The sequence below is a fragment of the Pseudopodoces humilis genome, chromosome 3, assembly GCF_049639895.1.
Source record: "Pseudopodoces humilis isolate 2021_Gansu_Grassland_sample_001 chromosome 3, ASM4963989v1, whole genome shotgun sequence".
In the NCBI taxonomy this organism is placed as follows: domain Eukaryota; kingdom Metazoa; phylum Chordata; class Aves; order Passeriformes; family Paridae; genus Pseudopodoces; species Pseudopodoces humilis.
Window position 1 is genome coordinate 27,444,386 of NC_142202.1, and position 14,887 is coordinate 27,459,272.

Here is a 14,887-nt window from a genome sequence, read left to right on the forward strand (position 1 = left end):
TGGGCATTTGAAGAAGTTGGTGTCTGTTATTTCTTATCTTGGTGTGTGTAACCTTGATTTGTAGAAAGTCTGTAAGATGTACTAACTGAGAAAAATAATTGGTTCCCTCTCTGATGTTCCCTCCCTCCGAGAAACCCTGTTAAAAGAGACCCCCCCAGACCCCAAATCCTTTGTCTCTCGTCCTTTGGATTCCCCTTCACAGAAATAAACTGTGGAATGCAAACCAGAGAGAGAGTCCCCCCCTGATTTCTTTACTCGCTCTATAGACTTGGATTCTTGAAGAAAATCAGTGAACCCCACAAACATATGCTGGCTCGAAACTCGAGTGAAGAGAAACCTCATCACTGAGCTAGCCGGGCCACACTCGAGAAGATTGAGTCAGATGGTGCCCAACGTGGGGCTGGCCTGTCCCTCAATAAAGGGGACAGAAGAACCACGGAAGGTGAGATTCTGACCACCGCTGGGACGACATCTACCCCAGAAGCGTCTCTTCGCTGTTCTAAGTGGAAGACGTGTTGGGGAGAAAAGCAAGAACCCCTGTGCACCAAGGGGCTGCTTTTGAGAGCGAGACAACGGCACGAGCATTCAGAAGACTGAATTCCCCAAAGGGGGGAAGTGGTGAAGAGGGAGTGGGTGAGAGAAGAGTCCCATCCCAGGTGAAACTTCTGGATGCAGAGCAGTTTGGAGCCGTTGGTGAAATAGCTGCGACGGACAGGTGAGATCACAGACATGGGTGCAAGACTGTCTGTAGCACAAAGGGGGATTTTTAATCAAGTGATTGGCATTTTGCAAATTGGAGAGAAACCGTTTTCTAAGAAAAAAGTGAAAAAATTAGTGAATTGGGTTTTTTTAAATTTTCCTCAAGTGTCTCCTGCAGATGTAACTTCTGTTTCCTTTTGGAACAGAGTGGGGACAAAATTGACTGAATCTGTGAATGCTGGAGATAGTTCAGCAGAGAAAGTAATCCATTTGTTTGTTTTGATTAGACTAACCCTTATTGAAAAAGAAGAAAAAAAGTTATCCAATCCTAACCCTGATAACCCTGTTTCTTTACCTCAACCCTGTTACCCTAAGCTGGGGGAGTCCTCTCAGCACCCCTGTTCCAGGAGCTCTGGCCAAGCTGTTGGAAACCTTTCCCTAAAACCCATCCCAGCTCCCTCTCCTACCCCTCTTTACCCTCAGTATCCCTCTCCTCTTGTTCCTGGTGGTCTTTTGGGTACACAAAATGGAGGAGACCACATGGTGAGCCTCCCCCCAAGTGTTACACAAAGGGCCCAGGAACTTCAAAATGGTGGCGAGCACATGGTCAACCCCCAGGTTGCTTCTTCTTCCCACAATCCCTTTGTTGCCCCCCCCCCCCCCCACCCTCTCCTCCCTCAAGACCTCCCCCCTCCTGGTCCTCCAGACCCTCCCTCCTCTGCCTCCGCCCCACCCCTCAGGGGTGTCTCCCTCCCAAGGCACCCCGCCCCTGACCCCTCCTACCCCCCCTGCAACCCCGCCTGCCCTCTCTCTGCTGCTGGCTCCCAGGTCACTCCCTCCAGCTCACACAGTGTGGAGAAGGGAGGGAGTGAAGGGACAAACCAGGAACAGAGGCCTGCCTTCTTTGCAGCACCTGTAACTTATGGGAGGGGAGGAATATTACCAGAATGGAATGCAATGTCATTTTGATTGAAAATGGAATTATGCAAAGCAGCAAAAGAGTTTGGAAAGGAAAGCCAATTTTTTAAAAGTCTTTTAAAGGCAACCCTCTCCTGCAACCAATTGGTCCCCCATGATTTGAAGGATTTGTTTTCCTGCCTTCTATCCCCAGAAGAATATTTGCTCTGGGAAGGGGCTTGGAAAAGATTGTTGAAAACCCTTTTGGGAGAATTACTGAGCAGTGATTTTGAAGCTTTAGATGAAATGGGTAAAATAATTACCATGAATCATTTATGTGGTGAAGGTGATTGGAGTGAACCTATTGACCAAGCCCAAAATTTGTCAAAAGGAGTTAGAGAGAAAATAAAGAAGGCTGCAGAGAAAGCATTTTTCAATATTCCTCTTTCTGAATCTGTTGTTCCCTATGCTCAAGTTAAACAATGTTCTGATGAAAGATTTGTAGATTTTGTGAATAGATTAAAGGTACAGATTGAAAGACAAGTGCAGAATACCACCCTGCACTCTGACTTGCTGTTGGAAATGGCTCGAGTGAATGCGAATGAAGCCTGCAAAGCACTGATTCGGGTGCTGCTGAAGGATCCACCACCGACCTTGACAACTTTGATCGAGATGTGTACAGATGTAATCAGCACTTCAGTGCCAAGGACTGAAGATTCCCAAAGAACCCCAGGAAGGATTGCAGCCACAACTGTACCTACTCTGCCATCACCAGCCAAGTCGAAGGGACCGTTCACCTGTCATCGGTGTGGACAGCCAGGACATTTTGCAAAGTTTTGCCAAGTGCCATATCCTAACAAGCAAGGGCAGGGAAACTTGGAAAAGGGAGGGGGTCCTCAGAACCAAAAATACTAGATACGCAGCGCGAGTCTATTCCGCGCAGAGACACAAGTAGAATAGAAGTCGCAGGGAGAGGGAAAATTGAATGTGATAACACTCTTAAATGTGACATTTCTCACAGGTCTGACTTCTGCCACCGAAATAACACCAATGGTTGTGAGGTTTGGAAGCCAAAATTACCTCTCAAATTGTTTACTGCGAAAGATCAATTTTTTAGGTCTCGCCACTGGACAGTTGTTTCCGTTGACCTGCTGAGGGAAAAACTGACCCCCGACTTGAATTGTAAGTTTCTTGTTATTGAAGACACAAAAAACACACCCCCAGAGATTGAAATTTCTCCTGTCACTATTTCAGCTGATTTGGATGCACTCATCCTTTTGGCACGGTGCATCAACCCACCATTCTACCTGGCACAAGGGCAGGTAATTGCTCAAGCTATTCCCATTCCATCAGGGATCCCAGTAGATGATGTAGCACCTCAGATCTACTGGGCTCAAGCAGTGGGAGAAAACAAACCCATCATCTCATGCCATTTGAAAAAAGGTAGTGAAGGCATGGGAATGACAGGCATGATAGACAGGAGCAGATGTGACTGTCATCCCTGAAAGGAGATGGCCACCACAATGGGAACTGCAACCGATGGTTAGCCACATCCAAGGTATAGGGGGAGCCCAATTGGCCAAGATATCAAAGGAACCCATTCAGATTAGAGGACCTGATGGGCAAATAGCATCTATTCGCCCCATTGTCACTGATTTCCAGGTTCCCCTGTGGGAAAGAGATGTCATGTCCCAATGGGGAGTCCGCATTGAAATTCCGAAAACACCTCGGGATTTTTGATTGCGGCCACTGAGAAGCGCCAGACCCAGAAATTAGAATGGACCACAGATTCCCCAATTTGGATACCCCAGTGGCCGCTGAGTAAAGAGAAATTAAAGGCGCTAAACGAGTTAGTAGATGAGCAATTAGCCCAAGGCAATATTGAACCTACTTTTAGCCCTTGGAACTCCCCTGTGTTTGTCATTAAAAAGCCAGGGAAAGACAAGTGGAGATTAGTTCATGATCTGAGAGAAATTAACAAAGTAATTGTAGACATGGGACCTCTTCAACCAGGGATGCCGTCTCCTGCCATGCTTCCTCAAAATTGGGAATTGGCTGTGATTGACATCAAAGATTGCTTTTTCAAAATTCCTCTAGACCCTATCGATGCCCCCAGGTTTGCTTTTTCTGTGCCTTCCCTCAACAGAGAAGCCCCAATGAGAAGGTTTCATTGGAAATCCCTCCCCCAAGGGATGAAAAATTCACCTGTGATTTGCAAATGGTATGTTGCTGCCTTGTTATCCCCTGTGCGAGCTGAGGTGGGGGAAGCCATCATCCTGCATTATATGGTTAATGTGCTAGTGTGTGCCCCCCAGGAAAAATTGCTACAGTCCACACTGGACCGGGTGACTGAAGTTTTAACAACTGCAGGACTCACCCTTCAGGAAGAAAAAGTACAAAAGATGCCTCCTTGGAAATACCTAGGTCTGGAAATCACTGCAAAAACAATTGTTCCTCAAAAATTAGCTTTTAACAGCAATCCCAAAACCTTAGCCGACTTGCACTCTCTGTGTGGAACACTGAATTGGGTTAGGCCTTGGCTAGGCATTGCCACTGATGACCTAGCCCCTCTTTTCAATTTATTGAAAGGGGAAGATGAGCTGAGTGCTCCAAGGACTCTGACTCCAGAAGCCAGGGATGCTTTAGAGAAGGTAAGCAGCATGATGGAGAAGAGACAGGCACATAGATGCCATCCAGAGCTGCCTTTCAAATTTATTGTAATGGGGAAATTGCCACACCTTCAGGGTTTTTTTCAGTGGGACAAAGACCAGAAAGACCATTTGATAATCATTGAGTGGGTCTTTCTCAGTCACCATCGGTCCAAAAATATTACAAGGCCACAAGAATTGATGGCCCAGCTGGTTGGAAAGGCCAGGCTGAGAATGAGAGAACTTGCTGGCTGTGATTTTTCATGTATACATTTGCCCCTAAGCCTCTCTGAGGAAGAAACCTCCTCAGTGAAGATGACCAGGGAAATGTTTGAGCACCTCTTGAGGAATCAAGAGACCCTGCAAATTGCTCTGGAGAATTTTACAGAGCAGATTTCAGTTCATGCCCCTGCACACAAATTGTTTAATTTAAAATTTAGTTTGGTACCAAAAGATAAGAGGAGTCAGAAGCCCCTTGAAGCTTTGACTGTTTTTACTGATGCTTCTGGAGCATCCCGAAGGTCAGTAATGACCTGGAAGGATCCTCAGACGCAGCAGTAGGAATCAGATGTTGATTATGTAGAAGGATCCCTTCAAATTGCTGAGTTAGCAGCAGTGGTTAGAGCATTTGAGAGATTTTCAGAACCATTCAATTTGGTCACTGATTCAGCTTATGTAGCAGGAGTAGTTTCCAGAGCAGAAAATGCAGTCCTCAAGGAGATCTCAAACAGAACTTTGTTTGAATTGCTCTCAAAATTAATTTATGCAGTTTCCCATCGAGAACATCCCTATTTTGTTATGCATACCCGGTCGCACATGGAATTACCTGGTTTCATAGCAGAAGGGAATGACAGAGCTGATTCCCTAGCTGCTGCCCCTGTTGGACTGGCCAGACTCCCTGACCTGTTTCAACAGGCAAAATTAAGCCATGAAATGTTTCATCAGAATGTACCAGGTTTGATTCGACAGTTTAATCTGAAACGAGATCAAGCCAAAGCCATTGTGGCCACATGTCCCCACTGTCAGCGCACAGCTCTGCCATCCCTGGGTGCTGGAGTCAATCCAAGGGGACTTGGAAGCTGTGAAGTATGGCAAACTGATGTAACACACATCCCTGAATTTGGACAGGTAAAATATGTACAGGTATCCATTGATACCTTCTCGGGAGCAATTTTTGCCTCGGCCCATGCAGGAGAAAAAGGTGTGCATGCCACAAAGCACCTGTTGCAAGCTTTTTCTGTACTAGGAATCCCTAAAGAAATTAAAACAGATAATGGACCAGCATATATTTTCAAAGTGTTTAAGGAATTTTTGCAGGAATGGGGAGTGAGACACAAGACAGGAATCCCCCACTCTCCAACAGGTCAAGCAATAGTAGAGAGAGCACACCAGTCACTCAAAAGAGTTTTGAAAAATCAATGGAAAGACAAAGTAAAGTTAACACCACAAGAAAGATTATGCAAAGCCCTGTTCACTCTCAATTTTTTAAACTGTTCTATGGAAGATCAAAACCCCCCAGTGGTTAAGCATTTCTCCCCTCATGGCAAACACAAGCTCAAGGAACATCCACCAGTGCTGATGAGAGACCCTGAGAGTGGAAAAATTGAAGGTCCTTACAAATTAGTGACATGGGGAAGAGGATACGCTTGTGTATCAACACCCCTGGGTTTGCGGTGGGTCCCACAGAGGTGGGTAAAACCGTACATTGAAAAACATCCCACAAGACCCCCCGATATTTCAGTAGCAGAAGTTCAAAGAACAAACAGGTATTTGGGTGGAGAAGGAAATACAGATTCTCCATTCTACCCTGACTTTCCACTGTTGAATCTGTTTATTGATGAATTTAGCTAATGGTTTTTGTTCTTTGTTTACCTGTATTTTAAGAAGAAACCATCCTCAGTATGACAGTTTTGTAGACATTTTCTCAGGATGGGGATTTTCAAGATGGCTGTCTTCTGTTTTTTGGACTGTTTTAAGGTTTTTTGTAATTGTTGTTGTTGTTTTGATTATGTTTTTTGTTTTGTAACGTTGGTGTGTTACCACCACCACCAAGTTAATTTCTCCTGCACCTCAGATAAATGTTGTGGAATTCCCAAATCCCAATACACCCCAAACCCCTTCCCCTTGGTTTGAAGAAGTAAAACCAAATTCCCTTCCTTCTTTTGGAAAAAATTAGGGGGAGATGTTGTAGTTGATAGCCTGAAATGTATCTTTTCCCATCTTTTAGTTGTGATTCTCCCCCCACCCCCAGCTTCTCTTTCTCCTGTTTACCTGGTGTCAAGTTACCATGGTTACTGAAGTTTCTCTCCTCAGCCCCACGGCGAGAGGCCGGATAGAGTAAAGAGAGGACCCCGCTGGCATTTCCAGCTGCTTGAAGTTTTTTTTAGCCCAGGAAAGCACGGGGCTGGGAGAAGAGAACCCTTCTTTCCTACACGGAAGTTTGTAACGTTTTCCTGTCCCAGAATGCCTCTAAACTATGGAAGCTGAGAGGGCATGCTTACCTTGCCTTCCCTTTCTTTCCCCCCTGTGTTGCCAGGAAACCAAGCCCCCCCTCTCTCCCCCTCTGCCCCTCTGTACAGAATACTCCTACATCTTTGTGGGCATTTGAAGAAGTTGGTGTCTGTTATTTCTTATCTTGGTGTGTGTAACCTTGATTTGTAGAAAGTCTGTAAGATGTACTAACTGAGAAAAATAATTGGTTCCCTCTCTGATGTTCCCTCCCTCCGAGAAACCCTGTTAAAAGAGACCCCCCCAGACCCCAAATCCTTTGTCTCTCGTCCTTTGGATTCCCCTTCACAGAAATAAACTGTGGAATGCAAACCAGAGAGAGAGTCCCCCCCTGATTTCTTTACTCGCTCTATAGACTTGGATTCTTGAAGAAAATCAGTGAACCCCACAAACATATGCTGGCTCGAAACTCGAGTGAAGAGAAACCTCATCACTGAGCTAGCCGGGCCACACTCGAGAAGATTGAGTCAATAGACAGCTGTATACATGAGTTTCTGGACATGTTAAGATGCCAAGCTTTTTCTGCGGTTGTGTGAACTGTTCCGTACAGGCAGCTATTAGTGTAAAAGGAAATGACACTGCAAGATGCAAGTGAGGACAAAGCCTGTAAATTTAATACAACCATGCTTATACTGCAACATTCTGCAAGCTTCTAAACTCATGTTGGAAGACATTTCATGTTTTCTCTGGTGTTTCTGATCAGTTGCAGATTTTTAGTAAGTAACATGTAGTATCCTTGTGTTCCAACGTATCTGCTCTGATGTTGGGCAGCACCAAGATTTTAGGAAAGCTCCCAGAAACTATGGAGATGTGATATAATCTTGTGCTTTCCCAAATGTTCAGAAGCCAGCTTTAGCCTGAAAGCAACAGATTTCACTTCTGCAGTTGTTTTTCTCTTCTTTCTTCTACATTTCCTTTAAAAATCAGCTGCTACAATCCTGGGCATTTTTTTCTGTGCTAAATTTCCCCTTTGAATCCAGTGTGAATCTTGGCTTGCTGGCAGTGAGCTCCTCAGCCTCATTTCACAGTGCATGACTGATGCTCCTTTCTCTTTTTCCACCTTTCAGCTTCCTTTGTCCAAACCCTGTGAGACAGACACTGGATGCTCTCAGGCCTTTTTCTTCACTGAGTGTACTGTTATATAAATTCTTTCCTCTTGTCACTAGTTTCCCATTCCAAGTATTTTCTATTTTTGCTGGATGATAGTTTTTTTTTTCCTATGCAGTTGTTCATTTTGATCACCATTCTGAGTTTCTTCTAGTTAAGAGGTGTTTTATTTGGATAACATGGCCATTGCACACAGTTTTCCAGGGAAGATTGTGCTGTTTCTTGCTGTTCTAAATTCCTTGTCTAGCAGAGCCTAAATAACCTACAGAAGATAAGGAGCTGAACACTGGAAGTGACCCAGAAAGCTGGATCTATGCACCTTTAAGCTTCAAGGAAATTCAGATTCAGATGAGAGGTTTTTTTGGCTTGTACTTGGAATGTAGTCAGCAATTGCTTCCATGAGTGCTGAACCCAAGCTAAAATTTAGCAGAGTTTTATGTATAGTCTCTTTAATCTGATTTGGAAAACTGCCCATCCCTGAGCTAGTCAAAGACTGAGGAATTGAAAAGGTGACCTAAAGCCACCTCTGTCTCTTTAGCTCTTGCAGGCAAGACAACTACTGCACTAAAAGAATCATCCATTTGCTTTTCTTTTGCTTTTTCAGCCCTTGCACTGCCTGTAATTCCTTTGTCATGCCAGTCCCCTTGGATTCTTAGTGCTGATGCAGGGTTAGAGGCCTCAAGACTACCTGTGCCCAGCCTCCTGTGAAGAAATATCCTCTTTTTGAACCTTTATCACCACATATATGTAAGTGAAATGGTCAAGATAAGCCAACATCCATAACTGGACATGCTTTGTTTTCTTAACGAATAAAATTGTGTAGAAGGTGCTTGAAGAACCTTCCAGCTGGTACTTCCAAACCTCCAGAAATAGGACATTAAGACATTGTAAATCAAATGGTAGTGTTGGACTGGTGTGAAATACAAGCTGTCAGAAGCACAAAAAAGACTGAAAAAAACCTCTATTTTTTGGTTAACTTTTTTAATTAAAGTCCTACAATTCAGGAATGAGGGGAGGTGGTGAACTGACTCTGCTGGGATCTAGCAGTAAGAGAAAACCTATTTTACAACTCAAACTGAAGTACTGACAGGAGTTTGTTGCTGCCTTCTTCCTGCTTACTCTTGTCCTCTTTGAAAAACATATCCCCTCCTAAGGAGTTGCAATTCTTTGCAAGATGTCTACATTCTTGTTGCTGTCACTTTTCATATAAGTATTATTCCTAAGGATTGAAAGCTGGGATATCAGAATAATTTAAGGAAGACATAAAAGGACAGTAGAAGGAAAATGTGGTAAAAGCAATTTAAACAGAGTGTTTGCACAAAGGCTTCATACTGTAACACTGCTTCCCTAGCTAAGGGGGATTGCATTTCTGTCAGCTGCTTTAGTAGAACAGTGTTGGGGTTTTTCCATTTTTAGTTTACATGAGCCTTGGAGAGAGAAAAAGTCTCTTGCCACATTTTTTTACTGGATTCTTAGTAACTGCAGTTACCAAAACAGCTTACAAGACTTCTGGAGGTAATATTTTTCCTAAATCTCTTTGAAAACTCAAATTATCTCTTTAGGTGAAGCTAGTATATTAATTAATTGTTCATAGAGTATTTAGGCAGATGGAACAAACATGGACCAAAGAGTAAAAGAGCTTAAAAGGGAAAGAAATTCCTTGTCCTTCTTTATGCATTAAAACTCAGACTTAATCAAGGAAAAAGTGATAAATTTTTCTTTCAAAGTAACTTTTCTTTTAAAGAGAATTTATCACACCAGAGTGATAAATTAACATTTCCTGCTCTTTGTGCCAAATTCTCTAGTTTATTGCTTGGTACAGATCCATTTTGTATTTTACAGAAAGATTCTCTCTAGCCATTCTTTTGCATCAGGATGTCCCCTGGACTCCTGTCCTTCACCCCAGTCATCTAGGCACTTTCTACAGGTTTACATTATCAAAAGGTTCTAGGCTCAGAAGAGGGAATCTCCCCCAGCTCATCCTCCCAAGTAAGCAGTTTAACTGGATTCATTTTCTTCTGTTTCCCTTATTTCCAAGAGGTTGAGTACCTAATCTCTTCGTTGCAAGGGAAATACTTCTATGATTTTGTCCACAGAGGAAGCTGAGATTGCCCATGTAATTAAAAAAGTTGTCATGTTGATCAGGGAAAGAGACCTTTTGAAATAACTTGGAGAAGTGGCAGCACCGGGCAAGTTGATGTCCTTGTTACTATGATATGAGCTGGGTCTGGTAGCTCTTGCCTGAATTTGGACTACATAATAGGAAGCTGAGGTGAACTTCTAATGTCACCCCATGTTGTGCTCCATGCGTGGCACTACCTTAGGTCTTCTGGGTAAGATATTTTTTCCTCTTTTCTACTGGATAATTGTGTGACTTGGAACCTTTTGGGCTAGTTGCACTGCATTTTTTCATTGTAGAAATTTACATTAAAACCTTTTCCACTGGAGAACATCAAAGTGGCTTGCAAGCATCATTAAATTTTTAATCTTTTTTCTTTTTCTCATTGTACTAATTTCAGGAGGAAATGTGAGTTTTGCAAGAGTTAGGAAAAATGCACAAGGTTATAGAGTAAAATATCAATAGTCAGGGACAAAACTGCTTAATCCTTCTTCCCAGCCTCTCACAGCCTTTTGAGTGAGACCCTGAAATGTAATATTGAAAGTAGCAGCCAAGGGAAGTTTTGTGTGGTTTCTACTTATATAACTAGAAATGTAATTAAAAATTAATCCTTAGAGAATAGCATTTCATATATGGCAAACATAAACTTTTTCAATAAAGCTGCAGATATATATAACCTTCTCAGTTTTCTGTATGAGAGAAAGAACATTCACTGTCATCCATGTAATGGATGTCCATAGGAAATTGAGGAAACAGGCTTAGGAAAAAGAAAGAGACAGGATTAGTCATTTAGTATATCTACCATTCCCCTGTGGAGCACAATTCACCAAAGTATTAGTTATAGACATATTTTCTGCAGTTGAATTTCTATTTTATTTAGGCAAAATTTCCAAATCTGTCACTGATTCTATGTCAGTATATTGCAGATAATATACATGTAGATATTTATCTAAAGAAGTCTTTAATATTTTTTTCCTCTTTTTGCCTGTTAGTTTTTTCACTTGCTGGATAGTTGGTAACTCTCTTTCCTGAGTGGTTCATAAGAGACTGAACTGAAAAATAAACTGTCAATTCCATGTAAGATTTTGTAGATGAACCAAAAAGATGAATTGAGAATTCATAAGGCAAAAGAATGAGCAAACTTTACCACAAGTATTGGAATACTTATAAATTGTTACTTTATTTCTAAGATCTCATGCAATACAGAATTTTGTATCCATTGTAACCTCAACTTTTTTGTGCCTAGATATTTGTTTTAAAAAATCAGCTGTTGTGTTTGAAGCATCACTTTTTAAACTGAAGACTGTTTCCCATCTCTTCCCTTCTGCTTTTACTGGTGTTTCTTCAATCACTACTGCACTGGTGGATTATTTGCAAATAAATTTAACAAAGCTTTCCAGGTTTGGGCATCTGTGTGGCCAACATATGCATCTGCTAGCCATGGTAATGTAAATTAGAAGGCTTGTCTTAATTACACTTGACATCAGCCTGCAAACATGTAACAGGAACTGCTATTTGCAAATGAGCTGCTGTCACTTTACTGCCCCACACCTTTGACCTAAAGCAGACCAGACTGATGCCTCCAAAATAAGCGCTTTTTTCCAAAAATATGGCTTTTTACAATAATTCAGATGTGGGGATATTTATGCATGTTTTGGCAAACTTCCTGAGCCCTACTGAATATCTTTGCCATTACCTGTGTAAAATGAAAGGCTGTACACATCTTGGACTCCGCAAATATGTTTGCATTTTCAATATTAGCAGCGTTTCTTGCACAACCTGTAAGGTATGATTTGCTGCCTGGAAGAAGAGACAGGAATGGGATGGTTATGCAATTTGGTGATTCTCTTCACTGATCAAAGACATCCCTGTTGAATTTAATGATGTGTCAAAGTGACGAAATACATTAGAACTAATTTAATTCTCAGGCTTAAATCATCCTAAAAATAAGTAGTGGTGTTTGGAAAAAAATGTATGTATAACAGAAGAAAACATGTTAATACTTTTAAAGGAAGGAATTTAGCAGTGCTGGGTGGTTTGCTGGTACCAGATGGTATCAATCTGAAATACATCTTGAAAAAATATGTGGGAGTTGAATTGACAGGAACTGACAATGAGTTGGCCTTGGCAAATTCTGAAGTGGTCATTAATCTAAGGCTGTAGAAAACATCTGGTTAGGTCATGGTGAGGAGGATGGGATGATGGGAAGCATTATGTTAATGCGTTAAGACATGCAAGGTAATGTTCTTGGCTCTCATTGGTGATTTGTTATTGTCGTTCTACACATAAGGTTGTGTTCTGAGCTCCTGTTGATGATTGGTTATCAGTGTTCTAAAATTGTTATGTTTTCCCCATTTTGGGGTCTTTTGAGATTGCCCTATACTGCTATTTGGATTATATTGTTTGGTCTGCTCCCCTATCAAAGTTGTTTTCCAGGATTTCTCAATCAAACCCACCCCTATTAATTTATTTCATTTTTGCCACCCTGGCTGGTCTGAGAATTGTGATGCCGGCAGCAAGTGGCACCTGAACAAGGACCCTCATATTGAAGGACCTGTTGGGATCAGTTCAGCAGGAGGCCAACCAGTAGGACCTTCCTCTCCACTCTGGATTACAAAATCATCAGGCCCGACGTATGATTTGGTGAGTGTCGGGCAACCCTCGGAGTTGGACTAGTTGATGCAGTGGGTGGTCTTCGGAAAACTGACCAGCGAACCCAGGTATACCTGCAGGAGGCAGGTAAATGGAGGGATAGTTTAACCCATCACCCTATCTTAACTGGGAGGGTATATCCCACCCCATCCAAATTGTGCTTGTTGCATGATGGGTGCTAAATTATCAACAGTAGTAAGGCATGTATATGGATGTTTTAAGTTTATGTTAGCAGCTCATGGGAAAGAAGTTCAGATGAATGAACTAAAAAAATTATTTTAAAATGAGTTTTTCATTATTTCTCTGACACTCCCGATGCTAACATCTTTAAAATCGAATTTTGGGATTTGGTGGGGGTGAAGTTATACGAACTAACAACTAAAAGAGACCCTGTGGTGCCCCACATGCTTCCCTCATGCTCTTCTGAGTGATTTTGGAAACAAAGTTAGAGGCAAAGCAGAACTATACAGATTCTACTACTACCCCTACCCAACCTAAGGCAGTACTGTCCCCTGCTCCTTGTCCCTCAGTCCCTGCGAGTAGGATATGAGATAGAACCCATCAAAAAACACGTATAAGCTACTGTTCTTCCACCATCTTGTGTCCTCCTCCTCCCTTTCCACCTGCAGCCCGAGATGGTGGTGGCCACACCATCTTGGATCGCCCCCTTTCTCTTGCTCCACCCCTTCCTTCCTTCTCCTCCTCTGCTGGATGCCATCTTTTGGCTACCTCTCAAGCTGCCATTTTGTCCCTTGGCTCCACCCCTTTCACTTTGGGCCACACCCCTTTCAGGGGAACCGGAACCATGGCCCCGGAAGCACTTCCCTACAACATGGTGGTGCCCATGAAGCCGATGCTGGAATGGGCTAAACACCGTAGTCGCCACTCAGTTAACAATAAAGTTGTTCTTATCTCAAGTTATTGCTCCTCAGAAGAGGAAGACCTAAGTCCTCCTAGATCCGATGATCCCAAAGACCCTGGGAGAAGATCCGGACAGCAGCAGTTAAGGAGGGGAATTGGGAAGAGGCATCAAAATTCATGGTAGCTCCAGTTTGGTATAGAAGGGGGGGAGTGAATCCAAGGTGGGAACATTAACATATGGAGAACTATGCGGAGTGGCAGAAGACTATGGGAGGGAATCACCGTATCTTAACAACTTGGTTCATGCTACTTTCACTGCCCATGTTTTAACATTGCATGATTTAAGGTACATTATGACAACACTGTTATCCCTGACACAATGCGCCCTGTAGGAAGGGGGATGGAAAAGACTATTAAACCAGTTGTTGGTAGATTATGCTGGTGACCAAACACAGGCAGCATGAACAATAAACCATCTTGCCAGTGAAGGAACACAGTCAACTGGATGACCAGGCCACAAATCTCCCAAGGCCAGTGTTTAAATGACATTAAAAATGTAGCAAGGAAAGCACTTACGCCAGTGCCAGATGGTAATACACCTGCACTGGACTTTGTGGACATAAAACAAGGGCCTAATGAACCATGCATGTAGTTTGTTTACTGCCTTAAACAAGCCCTTGAGAGACAAATCACCTAGGAAAAGGCAAAGAATGAATTAATGAAAAAATTGGCAGTATCCAATGCTAATCCTGAGTGTAAAAGGGTGTTACATACCCTTCCACTGAGCCTGATCTAACCTTAACGCAAACGATCAAGGCCTGTAATCACCTTGGGACACCAGAACACTCATCTGCCCTACAAGCTCAAGCAGTGGGACAGGGAGTTGAAGAAACTTTGCTGGCAATGCAAATTATTCTTCAAAGATCACAACAACAGCAAGGTCCTAGCCCTGCCATGTAAACTGTCCCCCAAGGACCACAACAACAAGGTCCTAGCCCATGTTTTGAATGCGGCAAACATGGACATTTTAGAAAATACTGTCCCCAACAAGGAGCAAAACCCAATGTTTCTACCTGTCCTAGGTGTAGAAGGAGTTGCCGTAACAGTAATTAGTGCCACTCAAAACATGAAGGAAACAGTAAGCCGCCATTCAGAAACTGCCCACAGAGTGCTGGACAGCCCCATGCGATGACACAAAGATCCCAGCCACTCATGCTCACAACCACTGGAGGCCAGGTAGCTCAGAGCTTTAACATCTCGTCTCAGGGCTACCAGCAGCTTTGACCCCAGGTGCCAGGTTGGACTTGGCAAGTGCCAAGTCAGTAATTGTCGTGGTTTTAAAGCAGTAACTACAAAATCACTAGAAAACTTATTTCTTGCTGTGAGATATGGATTA

General features: G+C 42.9%; 1 pseudogene; it reads left to right on the plus strand.

Moving 5' to 3' along the window:
* Nucleotides 1-2,178: 2,178 nt before the first annotated feature.
* LOC106628197 (uncharacterized) overlaps nucleotides 2,179-14,887 on the plus strand; it is a 111,183-nt pseudogene continuing 98,474 nt past the window's right edge.